This window comes from Heterocephalus glaber, unplaced genomic scaffold (assembly GCF_053883595.1).
Source record: "Heterocephalus glaber isolate CG9 unplaced genomic scaffold, H.glaber_assembly_v1.0 deba00001729, whole genome shotgun sequence".
In the NCBI taxonomy this organism is placed as follows: Eukaryota; Metazoa; Chordata; class Mammalia; order Rodentia; family Bathyergidae; genus Heterocephalus; species Heterocephalus glaber.
This window is the reverse complement of record NW_028258440.1, coordinates 1976126-1987020: the sequence shown is the minus strand read 5'-3', so window position 1 is coordinate 1987020 and position 10895 is coordinate 1976126. Positions and strand designations below refer to the sequence as shown.

The following is a 10895-nucleotide window of genomic DNA, read 5'->3' as shown; positions in this document are numbered from 1 at the left end:
ATGGAGATACCTCAAACAACTAGGATTAGAGGTCCCATTTGACCCAGCTATTCCCTTTCTGGGTATCTTCCCCAAAGAATTAAAAGAATCATACCACAGTGATATATGTGCACCTATGTTCATAGCAGCAAGTTTATAATAGCTAAAACTTGGAAACATCCCAATTGCCCATCAACTGGAGACTGGATAAAGAAAATGTGGCTTTTTAAAATAAAATGGAGTACTACTCAGCCATCAAAAATAAGAAATTAGAGACATTTATAGCTAAATGGATGCACCTTAAGATGATACTCTTAAGTGAAATAAATAGGACACACATGTGTAAATACTGAATAGTTTCTCTATTGTGAGAAACTGAAAGTGCAAATAAGGACTAAAAGGTATAATAGGTAATGTGAAATAGGAAGAAAAAGGGCAAAGTGGAAGGGGAATTGGGAGGGGTGGGGGAAAGGAAAGAAGGAATGGAATTAATATGAATAAATGAAAAAATGGAAACAAAGTCTTTATAAATAGGGAGGAATGGAGGGGTTGAAGGGAGGGCAGGGGAAGGGGGAAAAATAAGAACCAAGATAGATTATGTCAAGGTACAAATTTCCAATGATGAATGTCATTATATTGTATACCTAAAATGTACCAATAAAATTTTAAAGAAAGAGTATAAACACCTTTCCTAACCAATCTCATTTTTGACTACCATACCTGCAGTCCCAGAGACCACTGTACACAATGAGAAATGCGCTAACTTCCCACTTTCTGGGGGAGCTGCATGGCCCCTTCCCAAGTGCAGGGTAGGCTGACCATTTTGAATGCTGTGTGTTTGTATGTCAGCAAGTACCTATATTCATTTCAGCTTCCTGAAGCATTTATGAACATAGCTTAGTCATATTTCAGCCACAATATGGGAGATGAGACAGCCAGGAGATCTCATAGTAGGTTGTGAGTAATAAATAATAAAAAAGCACTTTGCAAAATATGAAGTATGATCCTAACGCTCAATAGCATAAGATACTCTACTCTACCATTAGCCTACTTTATCACGAGCTGCCTGGAATGGAAGCAAATGTTAGACATCATCGACACAGCCTTCAGTTGTGGATTAGGTCATAAGGAACAAAGTAACTTTGGCTGGATCTGTTTCATCTGAAATGAAACCAGGTCATTAAATTTTCCCAGAAAGCACCCAGTTCCTGGGAGGTCTCGTGACACCCATTTATTGCCCCCAAATAAACTTTTTAATAAGGTAAAAGCTGGTTTAATTTACTCATTTCATCTGGAAAAACACCACTAACAATGTATTGATTCTTTTTTTCATAAAGAAGACAGCTTATTACCAGATACTCGATCCTAGGATAGTCTAATAAAGAGACATACATAGAGTTAGAATTATAAATAAGGGCCCCAATCTAGCAGTTTGTTTTCCAATACTGAAGCTCAGAAATGAACACCATGTTGAAGCTGGTGTATAACAGAGAACTGAGACTAAAGCAAGTATATGAAGCTGACATCCAAACACTGAATAAACAAAAAGCAGCACAGTCCAGGAGCTTCTGAAAAACAACCTTTCTTGTAGATTTCAAAATACAATGTGAATAAGATAAGCACGCTCCCTCCTTTTAGGAATTTATAATCAAGATGAGATGATAAATGTATATGATATAATGAAAGGACAAGGCCCTCTATAAAACATTACAGGCAAAACCTGTCACCATTCTTCTTTCTGTACCTCCACCCATTCTACCCCTCACAAAGAAGGAAAACATTTCTGCCCTAAACAGCTACTCACTTTAAACTGCATATTTAATGAAAGTCATTCATAAAGGTTTCTGTGGCTTCTTTTAAAGTGCAAGCTCTGTTACATATTCAAAACACGTTCAAGTGAAATGCTACCATGTCTGGAATTTGCTTCCAAATAATCTCATGGAGATAGGAAGAGGGAAGGTGTGGAGACCAAACCCCACTGATCGTGGGCTGATAACATAAATGATGGGCACATGAGGCTTCTTTGTGTTACTTTGCAACCTTCATGTGCTGGAACATTTCCTTGAGAAGTTTAGCAATTGCAATCTGCCTCTGAAAGCAACCTCAAATGCAGGTTATGGTGAACAGTAAGTGCTTTATCACAGTCGCTTTTCTCAGGAGAGCAGGAAATCAAACCAATGCCACACATTGTTCCTTGAAAGGTAGACTTGGAGAGAAAGGGTCAGAGGCTCTGGAAACCTGGTTGTCACTAGACTCATCACCATGTGGCCAGGTCTGCAGATGCTGGGATGTAAAGGTACTTGATTTGTGAGAACAGACATCAGACCAAGGAGCTCATAAAGGGTTACAAATGAATCTGGACATCGCTGGCACAGGCAACTTTGCTGTGATGTCCTCTATGAAGACTCATATCCCCAGTCATAAACATGGAAGAAAATCATCACATGCTACTAACACAATACATTGGAGGAACAGTAGCTTGGACTTTTGAATTAGAGGAAATAAAAGCATATTCTATGATGTAAATTTGGGCCCACAATTGTTTGTAGAAGAAACAAAGTAAAAGTATCTGTCCATTTCATGCTTTAGCTCACTGTTTCTACTGGCTCAAAATCTTCCTAATATTCAGGGACAAATAACCATAAACAAATTTTGGACTAGTATCTCCCTCAAAATCCATCCCATCCATCTTTTTGCTTGCTTTTTTTTCTTCTACAGAGTTTGAAAAGCTAAACACACATTTGTCAGAACATCGGGCAGCTGTTGGTAGTCACATGCAAACTGTGTTGTTTGGAGATGTGATACCTAGGCTGAAAGGAGTAACCATCAAGCCAACATGCTAAGGCAGGCTGAGCTGAATGAATGACTCCCCATGGCGGAGTCAGGTCACTGTGGTACAAACAGGATAATCCCCAACCCCATCTTCTGTGAGACAGACGTATTTACACTAGTGTGCTGTTAGGTTTTCCTGTTATGTGCCACCAAATACACTCCTATCTGGTTTAGGAAGAGCAGCCAAGAACCCAAAAAGGATATGTATGTGCTGTTAAGTGTTTAACAACCAGCTCTCTGGCAGGCAAAAGGGAAAACCTGATCGGCACTGTTCACCAACTTTCTTAGAGTGAACACTCCCACCGCGGCCGAGGTCACGTTAGCAGTGGATGTCACTAACTATGGGGTTGGGATGGTGCACAGTCATTTTGTACCAGTTCAAACCAGACTCGGGAAATTTTCTTACAAGGTGCCTATAGCCCCATAGAGAAATAGTATTGAGCCGGATGTGGTACAGACAGAAGAAAGGAGGCGGAAAATGGGGAGAGCATGGGTTTTCTAGAGTTGGTAATTACTTACCAAGCTGGACAACATTAGTTTTGTCCCCTAGCTTTTCTCAAGGATCAAGTGCTTTAGAATCTAAGATAATAACAATGTAGGAAGGCACGTGTTTTATATTATTGGGTGATTCCACAGGACTCTAATTTGGTTTTGTAGCTATCATGCAATTCTAATCACAGGTGTCCCTTTGTTTAACTCTTTTTTATGTTTATTAGTACATGTTTACTGTACCTAATGATTACATTCATCATGGGTGATTGGTACATGTACATATCACATCTGAATTCTCTTTACTTTCCCTTCCCAATCTCTAGTTCCCCATTCCATTTGTGAAGAATCTGTCTCCTTGTTTCATATTATCTACCTTTTATCTTGCTCTTTTAATTATTTGTATATCAGGGTTCTTATATAAGAGAAGCCATGCAATATTTGTGCTTGTGTGTCTAATTTATTTCATTTATGGCCTCAAGGTGCATCTATTTTCTTACGAATGACTAAAAAATGTCCTTCTTTATGGCTGACTAGTACTCCATTGTGTGTGTATGTATATATATATATATATATATATATATGTATACATATATATGTACCACATTTTCTTTGTCCACTCACCTGTTGTTGGACATATAAACTACTTCCAAGATTTATTTCTTATGAGAAAAATATGAAACACATCATGAATTTGCATGCCATTCTTGTGAAGGGCCATGCCAATCTTCTCTGTATCATTCCAATTTTAGTATATGTGCTGCCAAGGTGAGTACTTTCTTTAACACATGTTTAAAATTTAAGAATACACATAGCATTTTCACAGAAGTTATCTTATTTAATCCCCAAATCATCTAGTGATGAGGAAACTATTTTTTTATGTTTTGCAGATTAGGAAACTGAGGCTCCAAAATCAAATAGCTTGTTCAACATAAGACAGCTACAGAATATACCCATCATAGAAGTGGAAATATTTGATGACTCTTCTCACTACAACCTTGGCCAATTTGAGGTAGAGCTACAGACACAAGGTAGGTTTTCCTTGGTAACCGTTGAACCTTGACTTAAAAGAATGGTTAATGTGGTGGTTTCTGATGAAAACAAATATAGTAGCTTGTTTTGCTTCTTTATGGAAATCACAAGCCCACAGAGACAGCATGTGACAAGTACTGTCCATTTTTACAGCTATTCCCAGCTATCCCTTAGACTTCATAGTTTTCAATTTTAAGAATAACAACTCAGATCCCAGGCACTTCAGTTGCACTTACAGATAATTGCTTGTAAAATGAAAAGGGCAAAAAGAAAATTAGGAGCCTCTAAAAGAGAAAATGGAAAATTCTATAGAGAAGATAATCACTTTCAATAATGCTCATGATTATTCCTAAAGGATAGTCTCTGTTTAACAAACTTTTTATTCTCTACTTCTACTTCTCTCTGCCAAACTCCAACGTCTCCCTCAGAATTATTAACATGGTCCCAAAGGGAAAAATATGGCCATTATAATAAATCTATGTGGCCAATATGACTAAATGAAATATGGCTTATCACTCCCAGACTCAGGAGTGATTTTAGAATCCAATTCCTAGTCTCTTTACCATACGGCACTGGTAAGCAGGGAGTGGATCTTTAGTAGCCATTCACCTTGACAGTGTAATTGCTATCACTTCAATACTGTGGAGGATTAACCCACTGAGAAAATGAAAGTTTTCATGTGATGTAAAGAAAAGTTAAGGGGAGAGAGAGAGAGAGAGAGAGAGAGAGAGAGAGAGAGAGGAGCAAAGGTGAAAAGAGGCAATTTTAACATGTGATACTTTGAGGAAAGGCAGTTTTGGGAGTCCTACTAACTGGAAGGTGCTAATGAATAAGAGGCATTGAAGCCTGAATGAGGGGAGAGTAGACATAAAGGTGGACTACAGAAGATGGGAGGAGTCAATCTAAAGTAAAAGTGATCTGTTCCATAATAACCCAGGCTACTGCATACAGAGAGGCTGAAGAACATTGGGCTTGCATTTTTTATTGAGCAAAGTAAAAAACTAACTGCCTCAATATCACACAGAGGCTCATGGGGAATTGAGAGCAATTCCATGGATATTCTGGACCCCAGAGCCCCTGAATAGAGCCTGATAAAAGGATAACAAACATGCACAAGGATAATCACCATGCACCAGACGTCAGACTGATGGCCCCAAGCCATCTCAGAAGCTGCTTGATTGGATGATGCCAAGGGTCCTATAGCAGCAGTAAAACCTCAGGTATAGAAATTGTTGCATCTGGAAAGCTGCTAGTACTTTCATTACCACTAGCTATTCTTTCCTAATTCAAGTTGGTTGACTTTTTCTACACCAAAAATACTGGGAAGAAAGGAAGGTGGCACATCAGAATAAAAACTTTTAATGTCTTTTTATCTCCCAGTGGAATCTTAAAGCTTTAGATTTTCTGATGAGCTATTCTAATCATTTTTTGGAGTATCCACCACTGTAAAATAAACGTATAACTTCTTAAAAGAATTTTAGGTGAAGTGCAATAGAATAAGGAGGTACTAAGGACTTTAGGCAATACAATGAGGGGAGCTATTCACTTTCAAGTATTTTGGGAATACGTTGCTGAAATATACCAGTATCAAGCCTTCCACATTACAGATAGATCCAGATTTGGAGAATATACCTTTCGAGTTGTTTCCCAAGGGTCAGAAAACTGAAGTTCATAAATTTACTAGTTCAACATTCAAATGGCCTTGAAATGAAAATAGGCAAAGTCCTGATGATACTGAAGCAAGAAGGCCATAACAGTTATCACTTGTCTCATATCTCCAAATTAATCCATCACAGCCGGAGTTTATTTAAGCATTTTTTTCTTTACTGTGTGCAGTGTTGAGTTTTACCAGTAGAGGGCACTGGAGGGACATTGCAGGAGGAAGGAGTTCTGCTTTTCTGGCAGCTAGCACTGTGGAATGGGTCAGCAGTGTAAATGTGAGGAATTTTGGGGAAGAAGTATGTAGATCGTCGACTTAGAATGGGTACAGACTCTGCAGATATCATATACACACAATGATGCATCTTTCGCCAGCCACTTCATAGCTTGCTCATTGGGCTGATGAACAGTGGCCACAGTGGCAGGGATGAAAGCTGTGCACAGGCAAGACAGCATGAGTTTCCTCTCATGGTGGCCAACTGGCTACAGCTATCTATTGCTGTGTGCCTAGCTGCTTATGGTGGAGATGAACTCCTAGACCTGGGTAAGGCACCATTCCTCAGGAGAACCAGGGAGCCACCTGATAGTGACTGATTATATTGGACCTCTTTCACCATGAAGGGAGCAAGTATTTGTTTTCCCTAAAATACAGTGGACTCTCCAGTTATGACCGGCCTGACATACGAGCAAGTTGGGTTAATTAACTTAATGGAAGATTCATCTGCTTCTCATTATCTATAGCATGTACCCAGGTAAACATCCAGATCTCAGCTGTATTGAGTTACAACCAACTTGAGTTACAACCAGCCCTTGGGAACCAACCGAGTTCATAAGTCAAGGGTCCAGTGCAAATGGATTTGAACATGTAGATATGGGTTTATCTTCTCCTACAGATAATGCTTCCCCCAGCATCAATGTCCATGGACTCCCAGGATCCCTAATCTATTATCCCGGCACTTCATATACCCTTGCATCTTATCAGGGAACTCATGTCACAACAAAGGTAGTGCAGCAGTAGCCTCATAGCTGTGAATGTAACTGGACTTATGACATATCCATTACCCAGAAACAGCTGGTTCAATTGAAAACTGGAATAGTTTATTGAAGACTATTGGAAGAAAACACTAATTGGATTGGGATTAATCGACACAAGATGTAGTTTACACAGAGACCATAATATGGCACTCTCTCCTGCTTCCCAGAATACATGAGTTAAGAAATCAAAGAATAGAGGTAACATCTCACTTCCTAAGCTTTTCATTCCAGGAATTTGAACTCTGCTGGCTTGCAGATATTTGTTTCGAAAGTGATAATGCTTCCACTAGGAGCCACAACAATGGTTCCACTGAACTGGAGGGTGAGTGTCACTTGGGCACTTTGGGGTCCATGAGCCACTGTACAAACTAGCATAAGGAGGGGTTAATCTGCTAACTGGAGAGACTGGTCCCAATTACCAAAGAAAAGTCAGGTTGTTGATGGAAGACTATGGAACAAACACAAAAAACAGATCTACGCTGCAGTTAAGAGAGCGTTTGAGTGAACTACTGCAATAGGAAGAACTTTCTAACCGTAAGATCTGCAAGCATTCCAAAAATCTGGTGGAAAGGTGTTGGGTTCTTTTGTTAGTTTGAAAGGAGGAGTAAGCCTAGAAGGGGCCAGATGTGGGGGAATGGGTTAAGCATGTGGCATAAGTGGACATTTGATCAAGGACATCTTCTTTTGCAGTTAGCTGACTTTCTGGAAGGGTCATTAAGGAGGAACTGTTCTGCACTGTGATGTTTACTCAGTCTGAGAATGGGCCAAAGTCCAGGGGCCTTTGGGGAGGAGAGAAGCCAGACTAAAGTTTGGTCAGGTCAAGTTAATTGGCATTTTGTCCACATTGGCCAGTGGGTATCAACAGTTCAGCTTCATTTTGAAATATGTGACAAAGAATAGGAATATGGAGAGTCTATGTCTGGTTTTGCCATAAGTAAACAAAGGGGTCATGCACAAGTCATATAGAGAAGCATGAGCTTTTGGAATAAGTCATTTCTTTGAACATAAAAGTGTGGGAAGATTTCTTAACCACTGCTATTTTCTAGTGACAGGAGGCTCAGATAAACTTCAACATTGTCATCTGGAACCTAGGAGAATTCTTATAATTCTGGAGATTGTAAGTCTGACAGGGCTCTTCACTAAAATCAAAATGTCAGTTTCCTTACTGGTCTTTCTTGGGGATGCTAGGAGAGAGTCCATTTCCTTACTGTTTCCAGCTTCAGAGGTCACCCATGTTCCTTGGCTTATGCCCCCATTGCTCCATATGTAAAGCTAGCAATGTCAGGCTATGATTTCATCTCTCTGGTTCTTTCTCTTTCTATTTTAAGGACCTTCAGAAATATTGTACATTGGGTTCATTCAGGTTATACAAGATAATCTCTCCTCTAAGCTAGTTGATTAGCGACCTTAATTCCCCCTGCAACCTTAATTTCCCCTTGCCATTCAACCTAACATATTCAAATTTTGAAGAATAGAGTGTGGACATCTTTGAGGGAGTTATTACTCAGCTGACCATATTCAACATATCATTTCTGTGGAGACTGAGATAGGTTTCCCCCATTCAAAGAAAGAACACACCTTTGGAGGAGTGCATGAGTGTGTTTATCCTGGTTGGAGAGGGGATGGATGTTCTGTAAATTTCCTGGGAAAATGTAAAAGAAGCACCTGTGTTCTAACTGAGACAGCACCAACAGACCAAAGAATGTCTTGTGTTGGCCAGCCTATGGGTAGCTGGACCACCAGCCACCACCCCTTGCTTATCAAACTCCTGTTTATACATGGCTTTAAGTCACACAGCAAAAAGCAGAAGCAAAACACAGAATCCATATGAAGAATTATGTGCTCATGTGCATTCTATTCCCATCCTTACCGGGAATTCGTTAGTCTCAGCTCTACATCGCCACAGTCTGGCACCTGGTGAGGATCTTCAGGACAACTAAATGTCAGTGCACTACAAGACAGTGTTACTTTGACTAGGGCCTGGAGGACTATTCTCCCCGCAGTGGGGATCTGGAAGGAGGAGTTTGTTCCTGAGTGTTTCCTATGTGAAAGTATTGTCTTCTAGCTCCAAATTAAACACTGGACCACCAATGCTGGTCAATTTTGACCAATGTAGGTCACCTCTCTCCTGGGCAACCCTGATCAACTGCCAGACTTCTCCTGTTAAGTGTTCATTGGGAATATCATGTACTGGGCAGCTTCTCAAGCACACAGTGTCAGCTTTTCTGGACATGGACTGTGAGTGGAATCCAGCATTGATGTGAAAGAGTACTCAGCATAGAACATGATGTTTGAAACTTTCAAATGACCTCAATGCATCTGTGCTCATACGAGAACCTGTCGTCATACTTAATATGACTACTGTATGAATTATAGAGCTCACTGGATGGGAGAATAGGAATATGGTAATACAGAGAGGGTCCCAGTGGTGTGAGTGTATCAGTGCTCACACCCTCCATGTTGGTCACTGGCCATGAAGTTGACCATGCTGAGGTAGATGAGGAAGTACACATCTTATCTAGGCAGGAAATGCAGAGGTAGTGTAAGTATATCCAATAGTTGCTTTTTAGACTGAATTAGTTTCTATAAGATAGAGCAAAGGAGATATTTTCCAAGACTTAGCTTTTGTATTTGTTTGCAGGGCATTTTATGGTTTGTGGGCTGTTGGTACAGACTTGAACAAACAAGAAGCAAATAATACCATATTCATTCCTTACTAATTTCACAAATTTATGAATGAATTGTAAACATTCTTACCATGGTCTTAATGTAGAAATTTATGCCACTTTTATTTCTTCACATGGGATCTGTTTCATTTTGTGCGGTGTGATGTTTTTACTCGCATCCTTCTCTCCCTCACAATTGTTATCCGTCATGTATATAACAGTCTCCTTGGATATAACTAACCAATAATCAGCACATCCTCTCACATTTGCTAAATGTAAGCAGTCAAAACAGGCTCAGCCAGCTCTTTAGGGATCACATAGCTTGGGCACAACTTTCATCACTGTTCTTGGTGGTCCACTTCATCTTCAGGGGAAAGAGTTTTAAGTTTGGCTTTAGTGTCTCTGTAGTTGGAAGAAGGAGGCATTCCATATCTTATGTCATTTCTAGGCCCACCCCTTCACTAAAGATGCCCCCTGTTCCACAGATTTGGGCAATTTTTAAGGCTGAGCTCAGTTATGTCTGTTTTTAAGCTTTCTTTAATCAACCCGGGCCACGGCAATCTCCCTTCTCTGGAATTTCATTCCTCTCGATCTTGTTCATCTCTTTAGTTCTGTATGGTGTCATCAGTTATATTTTCATATATACAGCATAGACTCAGAGGATTATTAGTTGACTGCCTTGATTGATTATAGTCTGGGCTAGGCTGGTAGCACTAGGAATGAATGAAAAAGAAGAGACAGATGATTGATTGGCTACATGGTGGCTAAGGGGAGAGTGAAGTTAAAGTTGATGCTATTATTCCAAGGCTGGTAGCCCCACTGACAGAAATGGATCAAGTTTTCTATTCTCTGCTCGATGGTCCACCTTTTCTTGCTAGTTAAGATGAAGTGCTCAATTAATCCTTGTTGTGGTTAACTGAATTCAGTTCAACTAGAATTTTTTTTATATTTGTTCAAAGTCTCAGGACATTGCTTCTCATTTCATGCATCCATGTTTGGGCTTGTCCTTGCCAGATGTTGCAAGAAATGGTGTCCATGTAAGTCTGCTATCCCACGGTCACTAATCTCTGCATGTATCCTATATGGATAAATTGTGCTCAAAACCATACCCTCCCTTACTCATATAGTGCCCCATAGCACTTCTAAATGCCCCAAATACCTTTCTCCCTCCTCCTGTCTGCTGTAGGCTTAATTTGGGGCAGA

General features: G+C 40.0%; 1 non-coding gene across 1 annotated transcript; it reads right to left on the bottom strand.

Moving 5' to 3' along the window:
- Positions 1–3970: 3970 nt before the first annotated feature.
- LOC147821573 (U6 spliceosomal RNA) lies at positions 3971–4076 on the bottom strand. The gene has a single exon (XR_015446843.1). It is a non-coding gene; the product is annotated as a U6 spliceosomal RNA (small nuclear RNA).
- Positions 4077–10895: the final 6819 nt, after the last annotated feature.